This window comes from Primulina tabacum, chromosome 13, assembly GCF_025594145.1.
Source record: "Primulina tabacum isolate GXHZ01 chromosome 13, ASM2559414v2, whole genome shotgun sequence".
Classification (NCBI taxonomy): domain Eukaryota; kingdom Viridiplantae; phylum Streptophyta; class Magnoliopsida; order Lamiales; family Gesneriaceae; genus Primulina; species Primulina tabacum.
Window position 1 is genome coordinate 14,554,783 of NC_134562.1, and position 20,098 is coordinate 14,574,880.

A 20,098-nucleotide genomic window follows, 5' to 3' on the forward strand; every position below is an offset into this window, starting at 1 on the left:
AATCCAGGAATCTCATCTGGGAAGACGTCAGCAAATTCACACACCACTGGAAGGTCTGCCAATGATGGACTCGATTTCAGTAAATCAACTGAATACACAAGGAATCCCTCTGCTCCTTTCGGTAACAATCGAGTCATAGACAATACGGATATCAAAGGAATTCTCGATCTAGAACCCTTACCATAGAATTTCCACTCATCAGCCATATCTGGTCGGAATTTCACAATCTTGTGGAAACAATCAACAGTCGCTCTGTACTTGGTCAGCATATCAATCCCGACAATACAGTCAAAATCAGACAATCCAAGTACGATGCAATCTAAATCAATCTCATGCCCATCATACTGTAGTATACAATGTTTTACAGAATTCACTGATATTAAACCTGTCCCCAACGGAGAAGAGACCGAAACTACAGACGATAATGACTCAATAGGCAAAGCATGACTCAATGCAAATTTCTCAGAAATAAATGTATGAGAAGTACCAGTATCAATCAATATATAAGCAGGGTAAACAGAAATAAAACAGTTACCTGCAACAACATCATCTGGTGCCTCCTGAGCCTGCTCCTCTGTCAAAGCGAATACTCCAGCCTCCTGCCCCAACTCAGTCACAGCAGCGGGTCGTCTATCAGTCTGTGCCGCTGATCCAGATGATTCGGCTCCTTGGGATCTTTGGGAACCTCTCTGTGACACACCCTAGCAAAGTGTCCCTGCTGTTTGCAGACGTTGCAACTACCAGTCACTCCTTGGCATTGTTCTGTCGGATGTCTCCCTCCGCAATTTCTGCAGTACACTCCAGTATAGCTCTGGCTCTATCGAGAACCACTCGAGCTAGATGAACTGCTCCCTGATTTCTTGAATTGCTTTCCTCTAGCTTTCAAGAAATCTTTCTTTCCACTACTGCTGCTACCACCCTCAAATCTGGGAGGTGGTTGCTGGGGTTTCGGTGCTGGAGGAACATAGGAAGCTGCTTTCTGTCGAATCAGACCAGCTTCTGCTCCTTTGGCTCGGTTCAGGGCATCAGTGAAATTATTCGGTCGCCCTGTGTTCACCAATGTAAAGATCTCGGGGTTCAAACCATTGATGAATTGATCAGCAATAGCTTCTTCATTCTCGGCCACATGTGGAGCAAATCTCAACAAGGTAGAAAACTTGGTCACATATTCCTCAATATTCAGTTGACCCTGCCTCAAGTTTGCAAATTCCGCTCCCTTATCCTTCCTGTACGACACTGGAAAGAATCTCTGATAAAACTCAGTTCTAAATACGTTCCAGGTAATAGCTGTACCTCGATGCTCCAAGGCCCGCTTGGTTGTAATCCACCAGTTCTTTGCAACATCATGCAACTGGTGCCCTATCAGTTTCACTCTCCGCTCATCAGTGTAGTCCAAAGATTCAAACAGCATTTCAATGTCATCTAACCAGCTCTCACAGTCAACAGAAGTCTCTGTTCCTTTCAGGGTTGGCGGTTTAAATGACTGAAACCTCTTTAACAGTGTTTCCATCGGTGTTGGTGTAACATCCATTGGAGGATTCGAAGTACTACCCTGTTCTGGTATTCTTCGGGGAGGCATATCTGATTACCAAAAGGATTAGTAACCAAATACAACATATCTGTTTCGGTCCTCCTCTGATCATCTTACTGCTGATCAAGAATCGGTTCTGATTCATTCTCAATAAAACACGTTACCAAATCAAATCAGATAACCAGGTAAACATGCGTTATAAAGCAGTAGAACATGCTAGCAATCAAAAGTAGGAAAGAAACTCAATCTACCCCGCTCACTAGCTCCTATCTCAGTCTAAAGGATCTATCGCTCTGATACCACCTGTTGTGGGGACCCGGACGCTAATCATAATCTTAATCATCATTTGGGACAATTTAATCACTAATAATAAACAGGGTCTAATTTTTTTTTTAAAAATACAATATTAATTGCGGAACGTAATGGAATTCAATCTAATATACATATCAGTATAAAGGTACAAGTCTTGTACTACATACAATCATTCAACTAAGGTTTAACATCTAAATCTCAAGTGTCTAAACCTTATCTTTAATCAATTCCATAGTCTCCACTCTAATCACGATCTCCCTTCATCTCCTCGACCCTGAACCTGTCCCACCTGTTGCCATGCACACATACAAACACGACAACATGCGGATAACTCCGGTGAGATAAATATCCCAGTATAAACAATGTAAACATGCAGTCATATAAAAGCATATATAAAAGCATGAAACACATATCAATAACATGTATCAAATCTAAACAACATGTATCAATACAAACTCTGAATCACACTCTGTGACTTCTAGACTCTGACTCGACTCAATCTAATCTAGGGATCCAGATCTGAATAAGAACGCAACGTTCTCCCATCTACTTTACCCCAGCTAGATGGTGGTACGTTCTTAGTCCCAGACTTTGGCTGCCTATATCGAAGATCTGCAATAGGAGTCGGTCTTCTCCTCAGTCTATCGATATCTATCCAAGACTAGGCGGGTCTGCCCAACTCTGACTCATGCTTTGCTATAATCAATAGAATAAGCATATCAATATCAAGCATTGCAAATATCAAATGCAATAATCATTCAGTATGTGATTTTGGGAAACTCAAGTTAAAGCTAACTCGAGTTGTGCAATCCCGAATCAACATTTATTTATACCTTTATTTCTGTCTATCTGACTCTGTCGAAGTCTCGGATTCACAGCCTGTTAATATCAATCTGGCAATGACAATATCGAAGGTATCGTATCAATATACCATTCGGATCAATACTGGATATAATAAGAACTGAATCAAATTCAGTTTCAACACCATAACTGCACAACCTCAATATACCCAGCCATACAAATCAACAGATATCAATTCCAACATCTCATAATCAATACAATACAAATCTGATATCAAATCTCAATCAAATCAACTCTGAAAATCATAGCAATTCTATATGATATCCGTTCTTCAATCCGGTTTCGATTATACGATGTCTAACATGTCAGAAACACCATATATGAATCATATCCGATTCCTTCAACATCATAATTTCAAGACATGACAAAATGTAGTAAAACTTACGTCCAATTGTAGCCTGCGTCGATAGAAACACAGTACAAAGTCGGATTTAAAATCAGACGGGCGGATCTCGCGCAATCTCAATTTGAATTTACGAAGGTGAAACTTCTTCCTTGGAGCCCTTTTTGATTTCTTCTGTTGCTGTTCGAAGAAATGAAGGCAAATGTATTAATATATTGCATGGTGAGGGCATGTGGCTCGTTCTTTGCCTTGCACGTCTCGCGCATATGCGCGACCATCATCGGCGCATATGCGCGAGACCTACTGGTCTCGGCGTTTGGCTTCGCAACAGTTGGCGCATCTCCGCGCATATGCGCCCAACTCTCTGGACTCGGCATTCTTGAATAACACCTGCTCGCGCATATGCGCGAGACTTACTGTCTCGGCAATGATTCCAAGTACTTGCCTCGCGCATATGCGCGTCCCTTCTCGCGCATATGCGCGAGGTGTTCTATCCTCGCGAATGGTCTTTCGCGCATATGCGCGCCTTTTTCCGTGCATGTGCGTGATGCCTACTGGTTTTCAACCTTTGTTCATACTATCCCACGTTCTCTTCAATATCATGTCATCCTCAATTCATACTTCAATTTCCTTTTCGGATATCCCGGTCTGATCCATTTTTTCTATGATTACCTTACAATTAATCAATGAATCATTTTAGATTACAACGGCTCAAATCTCGGGCATTACATAGATAGTGTCTCTAGATATTCAGGGCGAATACCACTGTTGCTAACTCGAGGTCATGAGTCGGATAATTCTTCTCATGAACCTTTATTTGTCTAGACGCGTAGGCTATCACTCTGTCTTGCTGCATCAAAACCGTGCCCAAACCAAGCTTTGATGCTTCTCTACATACCACGAAATCTCCTTGCTCTGATGGCATAGCTAGTACTGGCGCTGTGGTCAAGGCCTGCTTCAGTCTGTCAAAACTCTCCTGACACTCTGATTCCTAGATAAAATTGGCGTTCTTATTTTTCAAGGCGATCATAGGCACCGCAATATAAGAGAAGCCCTGGATGAACTTCCTGTAGTAACCTGCCAAGCCCAAGAAGCTACGGATCTCTGTCACGCTCTTCTGAGCTGACCAATCTCTGACTGCCTCTACTTTGTTGGGGTCGACCTCTATTCCATCCTCAGATACAATGTGAACCAAGAATGTCACTCTGTCAAGCCAGAACTCACACTTACTGAACTTGACATACAGTCGTCTATCCTGTATAGTCTGCAATATTGTCCTCAGATGCTGACTGTGCTCCTCCTTGCTCTTCGAATAGATCATAATATCGTCAATGAAGACCATGATGAACTGATCTAAATACGAATGAAACACGCGATTCATGAGATCCATGAAGATCGCTGGCGCATTTGTCAGACCGAAGGGCATCACCAAGAACTCAGAATGACCGTATCGCGTTCGGAAGGCTGTCTCATGCATATCCGACTCCCTCACTTTCAGCTGATGATAACAGGATCAGAGGTCTATCTTGGAGAACACTGAGGCTCCCTGAAGCTGATCAAATAAGTCATCGATCCTCGGTAGCGGATACTTATTCTTAATTGTGACTCTGTTCAGTTCTCTGTAGTCAATGCACAGTCGCATGCTGCCATCCTTCTTCTTAACAAATAAAACTAGTGCGCCCCAAGGAGAAAATCTAGGGCGAATGAAACCCTTATCCAGCAGATCCTGAATCTGATCTTTAAGCTCCTTCATCTCTGCATGCGCTAATCGGTAGGGTGCCTTAGATATCGACACTGTCCCTGGCATGAGCTCAATAGAGAAATCCACCTCTCTGTCTGGTGGAATGCCTGAAACATCATCAGGGAATACACTGGAGAACTCACTGACCACATCCACATCCTCCAGCCTCTGACTGACTGGCTCTGACATTGATACGATGCTGGCTAAGAGCGCTTGATAGCCCCTCTTGATAAGCTTCCTCGCACACATGCAGGAAATGACGCACGGGAACTGCTGATGTCTAGCTGCCTAAAAAACAAAAGGCTGCCCACTGAGTGGTCTGACAAAACTGACCTCTGTCAAACTCTGGCAACAGTAGTACTATTATATCTGCTTGTACTGCCTTCTGTTGCAATTTAACACCAATCCTCTCAATATCCGGGATGTGAACATCTGATCCCCCGATGAGATCGATACTCTGAAACCCAAATCCATCGCTGTAGGTATGATTCCTAGTCGCTTCATGAAAGATTCGGATATAAATGAGTGTGTAGCCCCTGAATCTAGTAGTGCATGCGTGGCTACACCTGAAATATATATCCTCCCTGCGACAAAAAATACCATCAAATCTAATAGAGTTGAACTTAAGGAACTTCTTATCGACAATTAACCCAAAATCCTCGAACAAACACTGAATGAACCCAATCATTGTTCCCAAAAATTCGAATTCAACCTCAGAAAAATAGAAAATTGCAAATTAACCCCTCAAAGTTTCGAAAATTGCAACATGACCCTATTCTCCTATTCGAATTTAACCCAAAAATTTTTTAAAATTTCGCAAATGTCGCCAACAAATCCCCAAAATTACAGAAGTTTCGAAAATAGCCCCATCTAGGTAGAACATGCATCCTAATCCTTTCTATGTTATCGATCCGAACAGTCAATTCACACACTGATCATACAATTACATGCAATCAAAACGATAAACACATAGATTTAAGCGTAAAAGTTACTAGTGATCAAATTAGAGTCAGGCTCCGCCTCAGCCTCCTCGACGTGCATCACATATGCTCTGCCGGCAATGGGACCCTTGTTCTGAGGGCAATCTGCAGCCTTGTGCCCCTCCTGTTTGCATACGAAGCATATGTAGGTGCCCACATACATTTGCCATAGTGATATTTGTTGCACTGCCTGCATGGCGGTCCTCCCTCCTGCCTAGGAGCCCCTGGTGCCTGAGGTGATCGCTGTTGTCCTGGCCCTCTATGTTGCCCCTGGGGCTTCTGCTGCCCCTGATGTCTCGGTTGCCACGTAAACTACTTCTTCTGTGGCTGAGAACTGGACTGGGTCTGATGCCGCTTCCGCTGCATCTCAAAGTCTATGTCTCGCAGTGCCTGCTCTGCCTGAAAAGCGCAGGCAGTGGCCTCCTCATAACCTGCCGGCCTCATCAGCATGACGTCCCGGCGGAGAGTGGGTCTCAGTCCATCAAGGAAATGCCTCAGCTTCTGGGCGGCATCTCCTGCTATCATGGTCACAAAATGGCAGCCCCTGTCAAACTTGCGGATAAACTCCGGCACAGATAAATCCCCCTGCCGGAGACTCATGAACTCACTCGTCAGGAGGCCCCTGACGTCAGCTGGGAAATACTTCCCGAGGAACATCTCCCTGAATCTGGCACACGTGAGAGTAGCCACATCCACTGCATGTACAGCTCCTTCTCACCATAGGGACGCATCATCCCTCAGCATATAAATGATGCACCTGGCCCGGTCGCCATCCCTCATCTGCAGATAGTCAAAATGTAACTCCAGCGACCTAATTCATCCCTCTGCAATGAATGAATCTGTGGTACTCCTGAACTCCTTCGGGTTAAGTCTACGGAACTGCTCAAAAACATATGTCTGCTGTATGTGAACCTGCTGGCCTAGCTGGGCCTGCTCCATGAGTCTAGCTATCCCCTCAAGTAGTCGGGTAGCGGGATCCCCTGGTGGTGGTGGCGTAGGTCTTCTGTCTCTTCCAGGGATCTCATCCTGCCTATTAGTACTAGGAGCACGTCTGGGAGGCATATCTGGATATAGTCCAATTTAAAATGTAACCCCTCTTGCAATTAATCTAGTTTTTAGAGTAATAAACTTTAAAGCGTAAAAGCAGTTAAACCTAAACAGTAAATCATGAAAGCATGCATGTTATAACAGTAAATCGTTTTAAACATTTTAATAGTAAAAGCTTACAGACTTGAGGCTTGAAGACTGAGCGGCAGAAGCTGGCGGTGGCACAACCCTATACAGGACCTGTGAGACCCCGAGAATAAACAACAGTCCAACAACTTTTAAATAGTTTTGATGGCATTTTTGTAAATAAGTTGAAAAATATTCAATTTATTTTGATGAAAAATTTTTGTAAATAAGTTGAAAAATAATGAATTAATTTTAACGGCAAAATGGTAATTAGTGACACATGTTATGGTTTTTACCGGAACTGTCTGATTATTAGTCTAAATGAAATGAGACCAATTTCATTGGAAAGCTAATACATAGTGTTAAAACTTTCATGTTTTGAGTTTTGGAAAATTTGATCGTTTGACTGGTCCAAAAGAATATACCGGTGTTAAAGTGTTAAATAGTACATATTATATTATATAATATAATATAATATTTTAAAAAATAAATAAATAAACTTGAGTCGGTGGAATTCAATTCCACCGACTCATGTAAGACAGAGAGAGAAATCGGATAGGTGAGAGAGAAGGAAACAAGATTTTGATTTTTCTTTTCGATCTTGCGATTTATAGGTATATCCAATCGACGAACCGACTTCAGTTATGTAATCGTTAACACGAGGTCTTTGATTTGAGGTATAAGTTTTATATTTTTGGTGATGTTTGAAATTCGTTGATTTCTGGAATAAATCCGATAAATTGTTAAATCATACTGAAATTGAAGATTGTTGAATAATGTATGATTTTAACGAAGAAAAGATGATTATAGTGATGTTATTTTGAATTATTCCCAATTTATTATAATTAGGGAATTTTAATCGTTGGAATGAGATTGAAGAATTATTTGTCAGTTGTTATTAATTTTGATTATATATGCGGTAGAATAACCGACAAGAAATCAAGTTTTACAGTTGGAATTGTATTATGCTATGATTTGAATTTGATATGAATTTTTGAAGTTTCAAAAGATATTTGAAACTTTTATTGTTGATTTTGAATGATGTTATTGATTGAAATGAATGTATTACTGATGTAGATAGAATTTATATTCTGAAATCTTCAAGCTACATCAATTGGAAACGAAGAATTGAGGTATGTTGCGACAGGGTAACATACGACAGGTATCTATATTATATGATATATGTTTGATTGACTAGATTGAGAACACATATCTATATGCCTTAATTGTTGAGTTTATGTGGCATACATGACATGAACGTTGAACTATGATCCTTGGAAACTCTGATATGATTTGATTTGATTCTGGGATTTGTGAACCCGATGCTATGTCTGGTATTATATGACCCTTAAAGCATAGTCATTTGTGGCCCCGATGATTGATTGAGATTTGGGATTTGATGACGCTTTGTCGACGTTATCATATGAGTATCCCTGATTGAGGCCGGTGTGCTAGCTCGAGCATTGATTTGATAGCGATACGATTGATTCTGACATGTGCTCAGTGGATGGGCATTTGACCTGATACCTCCACGACATACATGCATTGCATTTCATATATCATTGTTTAGATACTTGTGGTCTATATTGTGGTTGTTTCAGACTGAGCTTTGGTCACCCCAGATGGGGTTGTTGTTGTCTTCGTATGTGGACAATGACTTGGTACTCCAGGATATTAGGAGACTGGAGAGGGTACTTCTGGAGGGAGTCACAGTTTGAGTTGAGGTTTAGTGATCTTTCCCAGTATATGTATATGTATCTATATACTGGGACATGTCCCGAGGATATGAGTTTGGTTGAATGTAATTATTTTGTATTACATGTGGGCTTGTTTTATATTGTGGCTTGTTAGACGAGCTGATATTATATACTATTTTTAGTATTATAATTGCAGTTGACACGTTTTGGGCTCATTGTAAAGAAAAGTTAAATTTGTTTTCCGCTGTAAGTAATTAACTCTAATCACATTGTATTGTAATAACGATTAGTAGTTAAGAACCCCACACAGCTTGGTATCAAATTTCTCCCCAACTTAAAAGATTTCGTCATCGAAATCTCAAACATCTCTATATATATAACATTGGCAAACATATAATATTTCACTAGTTATAGTACATATCAAAACTAAAATCAGTAAATGGATCACGATACATTGAATACAATGGAACATGTGGAATAGAATCAAACAAGTGCGGATATGATTCTCGCATCTTGCTTTCCAATTCCCACGTTGACTCCTCCACACCATGTTGTGTCCATTGCACTCGAACTAGCGGAATCGATTTATTACGCAATATTTCTCCTTCCGATCCATACTGCAAACAAGTTTTTTAACATAGGAAAGAGAATGATCAAGTTCAACCTCATCAGGTGCAAGTACATGTGATGGATCTGGTTCATACTTTCTCGACATAGAAACATGAAATACATCATGAATGGCAGATAAAGCTGGTGGCAATGCTAACCGATAAGCAAGATCCCCAACTCGATCAAGGATCTCATATGGACCAACATATCGAGGTGATAACTTCCCTCGCATGCCAAATCGAACAGTGCCTCTGAAGGGAGATATTTTCAAAAACACTTTATCACCTTTCTGGAATTCTAAGGGTCTTCTTCGTTTATTCGCATAACTCGTTTGACGATTTATGAAACTTAAAATTAATAATTTATTATATGATAAAACCTATATTTTAAAATTTAAGTTTCATTAAAATTATAAAATTATGTTATTTTAGTATTGTTTGTTTATATTTAATTGTCTTATTAAATATGTTTTATTTTCAGGTTTTCTACGTGTTGGTAAAATAATGATAACCCAAGCTAGAAAATTCAAATGGAGGTGACTCAAACATGTTTGGAATCCTTGAGAAATTATCTACAACTTTGCAGAAGACATGATTGCCTAAAAAGTTCATTAAGAAGATCAAATTGTGCAAATATCAAAAGGAGGACAAATTTACTTTTACTATGACCAACATATAATTAAAAAATCATAACTATTTCAATATTTAACCAAATGAGGTGAACCAAGTGGCCAAATTCATCTACAGACAATTCCCCACATGTTTACCGTTTTGGGCAGAGTCAAATTCGGTGATTAATGTTGTGGAACAAAGCATTGAAAGAAGGGACATGAAATTGAACTTGGAGTAGACAAAGAAATACTATTGCAACTACATGGCATTAATAAAAATTTTGACTCTTTCTCTCATTTGGCCTATAAATAGAGGCCTTGTGCTAGCTTGAGAATCATTTTATCTCGTTGTAAAATATAGTGTGAGTGTGTATCAAAGTTCTAAGTTCCAATATATTTTCTTTCAAGTTCTCAACTATGAGTGATATTTTATTGTTGATCAAAAGTAAGCTTATGGCAAGCTAAATCTATTATGTCAAGGTGAAGAGGATGCATTCTTGGTGAAGTAAGATTGTTTATATTTTGTATATTCTTTCTTTATTTCTTTTCATTTAGCTAACTTATTTTTATTGTAAGTATAAAAATGAATTATTTGTTGTTATCAATTTACATCAAATGCTTGATACCACTAAAGTGGTTATCTTGATTTGTTGTTTAATTTTGATACAATAAGTATTTCATCACTTATTATTATTATATATATATATATATATATATTTATATAATAATATCATAATATTTCATTTAGACGATAGTGTGGCTCTGCCGGTTGTTCTAAATGAAAAATTATGATTTAATACTAACATCTAACAATCTAACATTTACTTTATCGCAACTAACTTTTATTTTTCGCATCTAACTTTTACTTTCTCGCAACTAACTTTTACTTTTCCGCAACTAACATTTAATTTATCGCAACTAACTTTTACTTTACTGCAACTAACTTATTAAATCAATATATTTCATTTAGGCAATAGCGTGGCTCTGCCGGTTGTTCTAAATGAAATATAATGATTTAATTTAACATTTACTTTATGCAATTATTTATTTATATAATTATAATTATAATCATAGGTACCATATATAAAATATCGGTTAATTCGGTATTTTCTATAGTGTGAACTATATTATATTATGTGTGTGTTTAATTTTCTTGGAACCATTATTTATGGTAGTTTCTTTTGTTTTACTTTTAGTTAAACAATATTACATAAACCAAGAATAAATCCTCAAGCCTTGACAAAATTTATAATTTGTAAACTTCATTCTTGCATTTGGTAATCTATAAATTAATAAATTTAAACTCAAAATAACCTCTCTGAGGATCGATCTCGTACTTACGAAATATATTACTTGCAGACAACCTACACTTGGGTGAATTATTATTTAAGTAGTAGCAACGATCCTGAGCAGCTTTCATCCGCTGTCGAATTAACTGAACCTTATCATTCATTTCCTGTATCATTTCAGGTCCAATCAATTTCTTTTCACCAATTTCATCCCAGAATAATGGTGATCTATATCGTCTCCCATATAAGGCTTCAAAAGGTGCCATACCAATGCTCGTTTGGAAGCTATTATTATAAGAAAATTCAACAAATGGTAAGGCATCTTGCCATCCAATGTTAAAATCCATCACAATCGCACGTAACATATCTAATAATGTTTGAATTGTACGCTCAGTTTGGCCATCAGTTTGAGGAAGATAAGTAGTACTCATAGCCAAACGCGTACCCATCGCTTCTTGGAAACTAACCCAGAATTTAGAAGCAAACCTGGGATCACGATCTGATACAATTGAGACTGGCACACCGTGCAGTCTCACAATATTCTCAATATATAAACGGGCCATTCTCTGATAAGGATAAGTCCGCTCATACGGAATAAAATGTGCAGATTTCGAAAGCCGATCAATAATAACCCAAATAGCATCACAGCCCTTGGCGAACGAGGTAAATGAGTCACAAAATCCATAACAATATGTTCCCAATTCCACTTTGGGATTTCAAGACTATGGAGTTATCCTCCCGGTTTCATTCTCTCGGCTTTCACTTGCTGGCAGACAAGGCATTTCGAAATAAATTCAGCAATGTCCTTCTTCATACGTCTCCACCAAAATTGAGGTCTCAATGTCAAATACATCTTTCGGCCTCCAGGGTGAATACTGTATTTGCTACAATGTGCTTCTCGAAGAAGGGCAGATTTAAAATAAGAATTATCAGGAACTACCAGCCAACCATTAAGTCGTAAAGAACCATCAGAAGAAATCAGAAATCCAGATTGATGTTCTGCAGATACAAGTTCTTCAGACTTCTGAATCTGAGCATCGCTTCGTAGGGCCTTTCGTATTTTAGATATCAAATTAGGCTCAATTTGCAATGCTGAAACAGTGACAGAATTCCAATTCAAGTGAAAAGTCCAGGCAGAAGTACATCTATCTTCGTGTACTTTGGCGACATTAACAGAACCTAAAACAGAATCATGAACTTTATGAAAGAGGATCGATTAAGGTGCTAGCTTGCGCAACGGAAGTTTTAAAATTATTTTTCTATCAAGAAAATCGAGCACCCTAAACTATAGTGTGTAACAAATACAATAAAACACAAAATGTAATACATAGGGTGTTTAAAAGATATACCTATCAATCTTAAAAGTTTGATGATGGCTCCAATTAGTTGTCAAACAACTAAGCTCCTCAATGGTAAGACAAATCTTCAAGCTTCCAATAGCACACCTTGCTAAAAAATTAAGCCCACCACCAACAAGGAAGATCCCCTCTAATTTTGTACTAGAAAAATTAGAGGATTTTATTTGAGAAGAGAGTGCAATCTTCAACAATTGAAGAAGCAAAATTGAAGGAAAATATGGTGGCCAACATGAAGTGGAGTGAAGGGAGGATGACTTTTCTTGGCGCTTGAAAGAGTTAATGTGAGCATGTGCATGCCATGCCTTGAATATTGAAAAATAGCCTCCAATCCTTCATCTCCCTTGCATGCTTTCTACTTGGACTTGTAACAATTACAAGGTCCATGGACTTTTTATTTAAATGTCTCAAACACATTTGAGACCATTTAAACTTTACAAGATTTTACTCAGGCCCACTAGTTTAATAATTATCTCTAATTGGGCTCTACAAGGCCCAATGTTGTTTAATTAATTCAACACTTGAATTAATTTAATTATTTGGACTCTACTAGGACTACTAGTGTTTAATTAATTCAACACTTGAATTAATTTAATTTAGTCCATAATAATGTTTGTGAAAATCAAAATTTTCAAATACATTATTTGTTTGGCCAGCTTTTAATTTCGGAACACTTCCTCAAATTAAAAGTTACATTCTCCTTATAGAAGTTATACTTCTATTTTTCTTTGCGCTTATAAACTCTTTTATAAGCCGTTCAACACATTGAACTATTTTTACTTCTCAACGGGATCTATAAAGTTAGCACTTGTGTGGCCCTCAATGGTTCATTGATACAACAAGCGGTGGGTTCACATCTCCATGTGATTCGGGACTAAACATCTCCTTATATGAGCATACCTCAATTTTTCCATTTTTAATTATCAACTCCTTGATAATAAGAACGTCAGAACTCAAGTCTGATAGTACCCAACCAATCATGTTAAACGCCTAGCAGCATCGGTTACATGATTCCCTAGGTATCAAATGATAGTGCCTGCAAGAGCCATTCAATTATGGTTAATGTACAGTACGGTCCCTTCAACTCATATATCCCGACCGATTCGACAACTATTGGTATATCGAGAGCTGTCAAAAAATCGATACTATGTGTCATGTCGTAGTTGCATCGATGATGTAATCTATGAAACCCCTTTCATAATTACCACCATACTCTGATCAGAGATTTCAAACTACATATACATGAGATCACATAGGATATCCATACCCGAAGGTAAGCGGTGAATCCCCGACTACAATGCATCGACTCCTATATATTTCGACAAAACACCCAACCTTGCCATCCTGATGACCCCATGAGAGTCGGTAAACAAGTCAAAGTGCAATCCTAGCACATAGAGTCTCAATGTTATCACGGGTCATAAGGACTAATGGTATACAACCATAAACTAGGAAATTTCCACTCGATAAGTGAGAACCACTTGGAAAGTCCTATATGGAGGGTTGTTCAGTGCACTCTACCAGGAGCACCTATCTGCATGCCCGGACATCACAATGTTCTCTACCAATGAAACATGGTACTCACATTGCGGATACTAGTCTCAAACTCGAGCGGCCTATATCCTTCTTAGCGGCAGCTGAATCGATTAGGAACTGTTTAAAATATACAGTATTGCAAATATGAGTTTCATGATACTCATCATATGAGCATCTCATATTTTTTCTACTATTTGTATATTCAAGGACTTTATTTATGCAACTAGCATGGGTATACAGATAAAGATGTGCCAAAACAATAATTTCAAATATTATGAAAATAAAGATTGTTTATACATAGAGTTTCATTGTGAACACTCAGCCAACACTTGACTCGACGGGCACCTACTCTAACACTTTACGGCTAAGGGTATCCGCAGTAACGTTCACCGATCCCGAGTGATATTAAATCTCACGATCAAAGTCCTTCAAGAGATCAATTCATCTGCGTTGCCTCATATTCAAATCAGATTGAGAAAAGAGATATTTCAGACTCTTATGATCTGAATAGATAACAAACTTTTCTCCGTACAAATAATGGCGCCAAATCCTCAAAGCGAACTCAATGGCGGCCAATTCAAGATCATGAATAGGATAACGAGTTTCATGAGATTTCAATTGACGAGACGCATAAGCAACCACTTTGCCATGTTGCATCAGAACACATCCCAAACATTTACTAGACACATCTATACACACCACAAATCCTCTGGTACCTGAGGGAATAGTTAGCACATGTGCTGTGGTCAATCTCGTCTTCAATTCAAGAAAACTAGCTTCACATTCATCTGAAAAAATGAATCTCTGATTCTTCTGTGTCATTTGAGTAATAGGTTTAGCTATTTCGAAAATCCTTCAATAAAACGACGATAATAACTAGCTAAACCCATGAAGCTACGGATCTCAGGAACATTCGTATGTCTCGGTCAATTCAATACAGCTTCAACCTTCGTAGGATCAACATATATCCCATGTTTCGAAATAACATGGCCCAGAAATACTACTTTGTCCATCCAGAATTCGCATTTGGAAAATTTAGCATATAAAAGGCCATTGCGAAGAGTTTGAAGTACCAGTCTCAGATGTTCAGCATGCTCTTTTTTCGATTTCGAATATACAAGAATATCATCAATATATACGATAATGAATCGGTCAAGATAATCTTGAAAGACACGATTCATTAGATCCATAACTACAGCAGGAGCATTCGTGAGACCGAAAGGCATAGCCAAAAATTCATAGTGGCCATACCTGGTACGAAAAGCAGTCTTAGGCACATCTTCTTCTCGAACACGTACTTGATGATATCCTGAACGAAGATCAACCTATGAAACGTCTGCTACTCGTTTTCTTAAAAGTGCTAGAATTTTTTTTTTCAAACCTCACATAGCATTCGGCCGAACCATAAAATATGTTGGAACCCTTTTAAAAGTAAAACAACCAACTTTTACAAAACTTAAAATCATTATTTGAAAAGTATAGCCCATACTATAACCTCTCAAAGATCACTCATAAACATAAATAAAAGTCATAAAATATCATTAACAAAATCTTAAAATCATAAATCATATCTAGTGCGGAAAAATAGCGTCGGTCCTCGGGTTATGTGCACCTTCAGTCCAGCAAAGTCAACCATCAAGAGCTCCAATAACATTATTATCATAATAACCTGCATCAATCACACCTAGTGAGTCTAAAGACTCAACACATCATAATCCTGATAACAAGCAATACATATATAGATCACATACAACAATGAAAAATACTTGTAATTAAAATATCATTTTCATGAAGATGCATAAACTCTAAACATAACCATTTTCATAAACATTTTCATTATGAATAAACTTTAAATAAAAACATTTTCATAATGATGCATCGTCTTTAAACATAAACATTTTCATAAACATTTTCGTGAACCTATTCATATCATCATAAACATATTCATATGAACAAGCATAATTTAAACCTCAACATTTTCTTTTTCATCATTCCTCACATGTATCCTTTCATCATGATCATAAACATTTTTCCTTTTTATTGAATTCAGATCGTTAATTGTGACTTTCCTCAATCCTCAAAAAGTCGATGGATCCATCTACATGTAACCACAGTACTGGATGGCAGGGACATCAATGACTCTCTCGTCAACTGAGCCTTGACCTATCCTCATCGAATGGAAATACGATCGTCGGGCTCCCTCTGGGGCCTTTTTCCTCACGATATCCCCATTCTTATCCTCATATCCTCATAGTCTTAATTACTTCACTTCCTTCAACGTTTTACATTTTCATCACTTTTAAAAAAATAATGCATTTAATATCCTTTCCTTTTAAAAACAAGCATGCACATAACTTTTAACTTTATCGTAAAAATTCCATGAATAATCATGTCATTCCATAAACATTTAAAATCATAATTTAACATATAAAAATTCATAAACATTTGAAAATAAACCTTTTTAACATCATAAAAATCCATAGACATTTAAAATAATCATATTAGCATATTAAATCATAAAAATCCTCAAACCTTTAAAATAAACATTTTGACATGTGAAAATTCATAAACTTTTAAAACAATCATTAACGTTTGATCATAAAATTTAATAAACATTTAAAATAAACATTTTATCATATATTATTGGATTCGGGGCACTGCCAGGACGTCTACACATTTTTTAGTGTAAAATGATTGTTTTACCCATATATGTAAAATTTCACGTTTTGGACATTTTCTTAATTTTGTTGACTCTGATATGTCCCAAATAATTATTTAAGCCTACATGAATTTTCTCGTATTTTCATTTAGCTTAAATCGAGGACTTTTAATTTATTCTTTAAATATAACATATTACTGCGTTTTAATCCCGAATTGAGCCAAATCTTAATATAAAATTCCCAAATTAAATTAGACTTTTACTAATTATTTGAGCTTAAATATAATTTTCATAATTTTATTAAGCTTAAATCTAGGCGTTTCCCGATTCGTTTTTAAACTTAGACGTACTTCCCCGTTTTGACTCATATGGACTCGAAACTTCTCCAAACCTTACCAAACTTTAACCAAGGCTTAATAACACATAACTAAGCCTTATTGAACTCAATTCAAGCCCACAAAGTCCTTGGAACCCGCCCCTACAGCTGCTGGTTTTTCTGCATGGGTGTTCTAGCCCTAATAGGACTCTAACTCCTCCTATTTCGGTTCCAGCCCCTAACCGCTTGGTCCAGGACCTGGTCGACCCTCCTAGGACCTTACCTATCCCATCTAGGACCCTCTTAGCCCAGCCCCCTTGGCCCATGCATGACCACGCACAGTTCTCCTCCACGCACACAGCCTGCAGCTAGGTAGCGCCCAAGCTGCGCTCAACTCTGCTCCAGCCCTTACCAGCTACGCGTGGTCCGCCTTGGCTTGAGGCTAGGACCTTCAAGAGCCCAGCCCTTCACCCAGAAAGAGCCCCACGCTGCATCTTCTCCTGAACCACCCAAAGCCAAGTCCTAATCCCCAATAAACTCTTGCCCATGTGCTGCTATCCTGATCTAGCCCTCGTTCCAGCCTTTGTGCAACCTGTCTAGGACCCTGGCACCACCCTCCTAAGCCCCCTGGACGTGCCCTTGACAGCATCAAGCCGCCGCAAGCCCCAGTGAACCCTAGCCGAAGAGTCCTTGTAACACGAGGATTCTAATTCCCGTCTCCCTTGTCCCATGGTGATGTCCAGCCCTTAAACCTTGGTCTAACTACCCTTATGCACTCTTAAACCCCTCACTTTTGGTGTCCCTATGATGGCAGCCCCTTTATAAAATCATATTTTAAGTATTGGAACAAAAAATCATACCTTAATCATATAAGAATGTATAAAAACGAATTTATTCAATAAGGGATCATGTTTTCATACAAAAGTAATTCAAAACAATAGTGTGGTATGATAGATTAGAAAGAAAGATTTATGGCGTGTCTTTGCGTATTTAACGTTGGCGATTGAAGAATGATGACGAGGAGGGCCTTTCCTTGATTTTTCCTTTGAGAGCTTCGAAAATCCTCTACAATATGTTGTATGTGTCGTGTAGAATAATTTGGGAGAATTTGTAATTGTAAGGGATTGGGGGCCGTGAGTTATAGGGTTTAATGGGGTGAGTTTTGTATATTTTATAGTTAATTAATCCTTAATTAAGCTTAGGCCCATTAAGCATACAAATTAGGCTCATTAGTGCATAATTAGAATTTAATTAAAATATTAAAATAGTTTTATTTAAATAAATTTGTGAATTTATTAGCCGGGTTGCCTTTACGTTCATATTTTGTTGAAAAACTACCACCGATAAAAAATACGTCCCGGCGTATAAAATCATCTCAAAACCCCATATTTTCAAAAATAAGAAAAAGCATCACCCTTATTTTAAATAATTAATAACAAATAACCAATAAAAACATTTTCTATTTTTCAGCCCTAGGTGTCTGTTCCTCGATCGCAACTCGAATATCCTTTAAAAATATATTTTAATGCAACCATGTAGAAAAATATATTTTAAACATGTAAATATGCACAAAATAATTAATTAATGCAATTAAAACAATTAATTGAAATACGCAAGGAATTTAATAAGTCAAATGCATGTAGTTTACGTGGACCTTTAAATTTCAGGGCGTTACAATCTTCCCCCCTTAAATTGAATTTCGTCCTCGAAATTCGCTTATCCTTAATAACCCAAAGTTTAGATTCAGTTCTAGTATCACAAAAGTCCACGCTTCCGCTGCGCTACTCTGATCAAACTTAAGTTCTAGAATTTCCTTACGTCTCCTTGATCCCAATTAAATTTTCCTTTCAAATCCTTATTTTGCAATTCGCAACTTAAAAAGACCCATAATGACTTAGTGATGTTACCATTATAACCTCGAATTTCAACTTTTCTTACAATTCCCAACATAAAAATATGGATGACCATACTTATCGTATATTATTTCCCTTATATTATACCCAAAATATTCATCAACCTATCAATTTCAATCTTAAAATTTCAAGCACATCCGCTAACACTTAGATTTTTCAAGCCTAATATTGATTCATCTTATAAAACCCTTGATTTAACATTCCTTATAACATTATAACCAAGATATCCCAAGGTTCCAAATATTCTTAAAAGTCTAAATCATCAAAAATTCTTCTTATCATTTAACTCAATCAATTCTCGCTTATCGAGAAGATCCTATAATTGTTCTTTCAATTCTTTCAATTCCAGAGGTGCAATGCGATAAGGTGCTTTCGATATAGGCGCAGTTCCCGGCATAAGATCAATACTAATTCAACTTCTCGATGAGGAGGAAAGTCAGGAATCTCATCGGAAAATACATTCGGGAATTCTTTCGCAACAAGAATCTCAGATAATGAAGGCTCATTCTTAGAGACATCAATATCGTAGATAAGATAACCTTCATCCCCGCTAAACAAAAGTCGGGACATTTCCATAGAGGATACCAATGGAGTTTTGTCTTGGAATCCCTTGCCATAAAAATTCCACTTGGATCCATCAATAGGTCGAAATCGAACCACTCCATGAAAACAATCTACAGTAGCTCGATTTGTTGTCAAGGTATCCATGCCAACAATACAATCAAAGTCGTGCATTGAAAGGACAATCAAATTCAAGAATATCACATTATCCTCGTATATCAATACACAATTATGCACAACCTGCTCAGACAGAATAACCTTTCCTGCTGGCGTGGCTATCGACAATGTATCATACAACGGATTACACATGATATCATGCGATGCAATGAATGCATGAGATATGAATGAGTGAGATGCTCATGTATCAAATAAAATACGTGCAGGATAATCGCAAAGCATGCAGATACCTACAATCACACCACCAGGAGCTTCTTTCGCCTGATCCTCAGTAATAGCATATACTCGAACTTGAAGAGGGACTTGAGCAGTCTGACCACCCGGTCCTCGATATCGTGGAACATTCGACTACTGGAAAGAGAGAATAGGAACAGCAGGTCTCATCATACTGGGGCCACCTCTAAATCCTGGCTGGGGTTGAGAAGAAGTCGTATC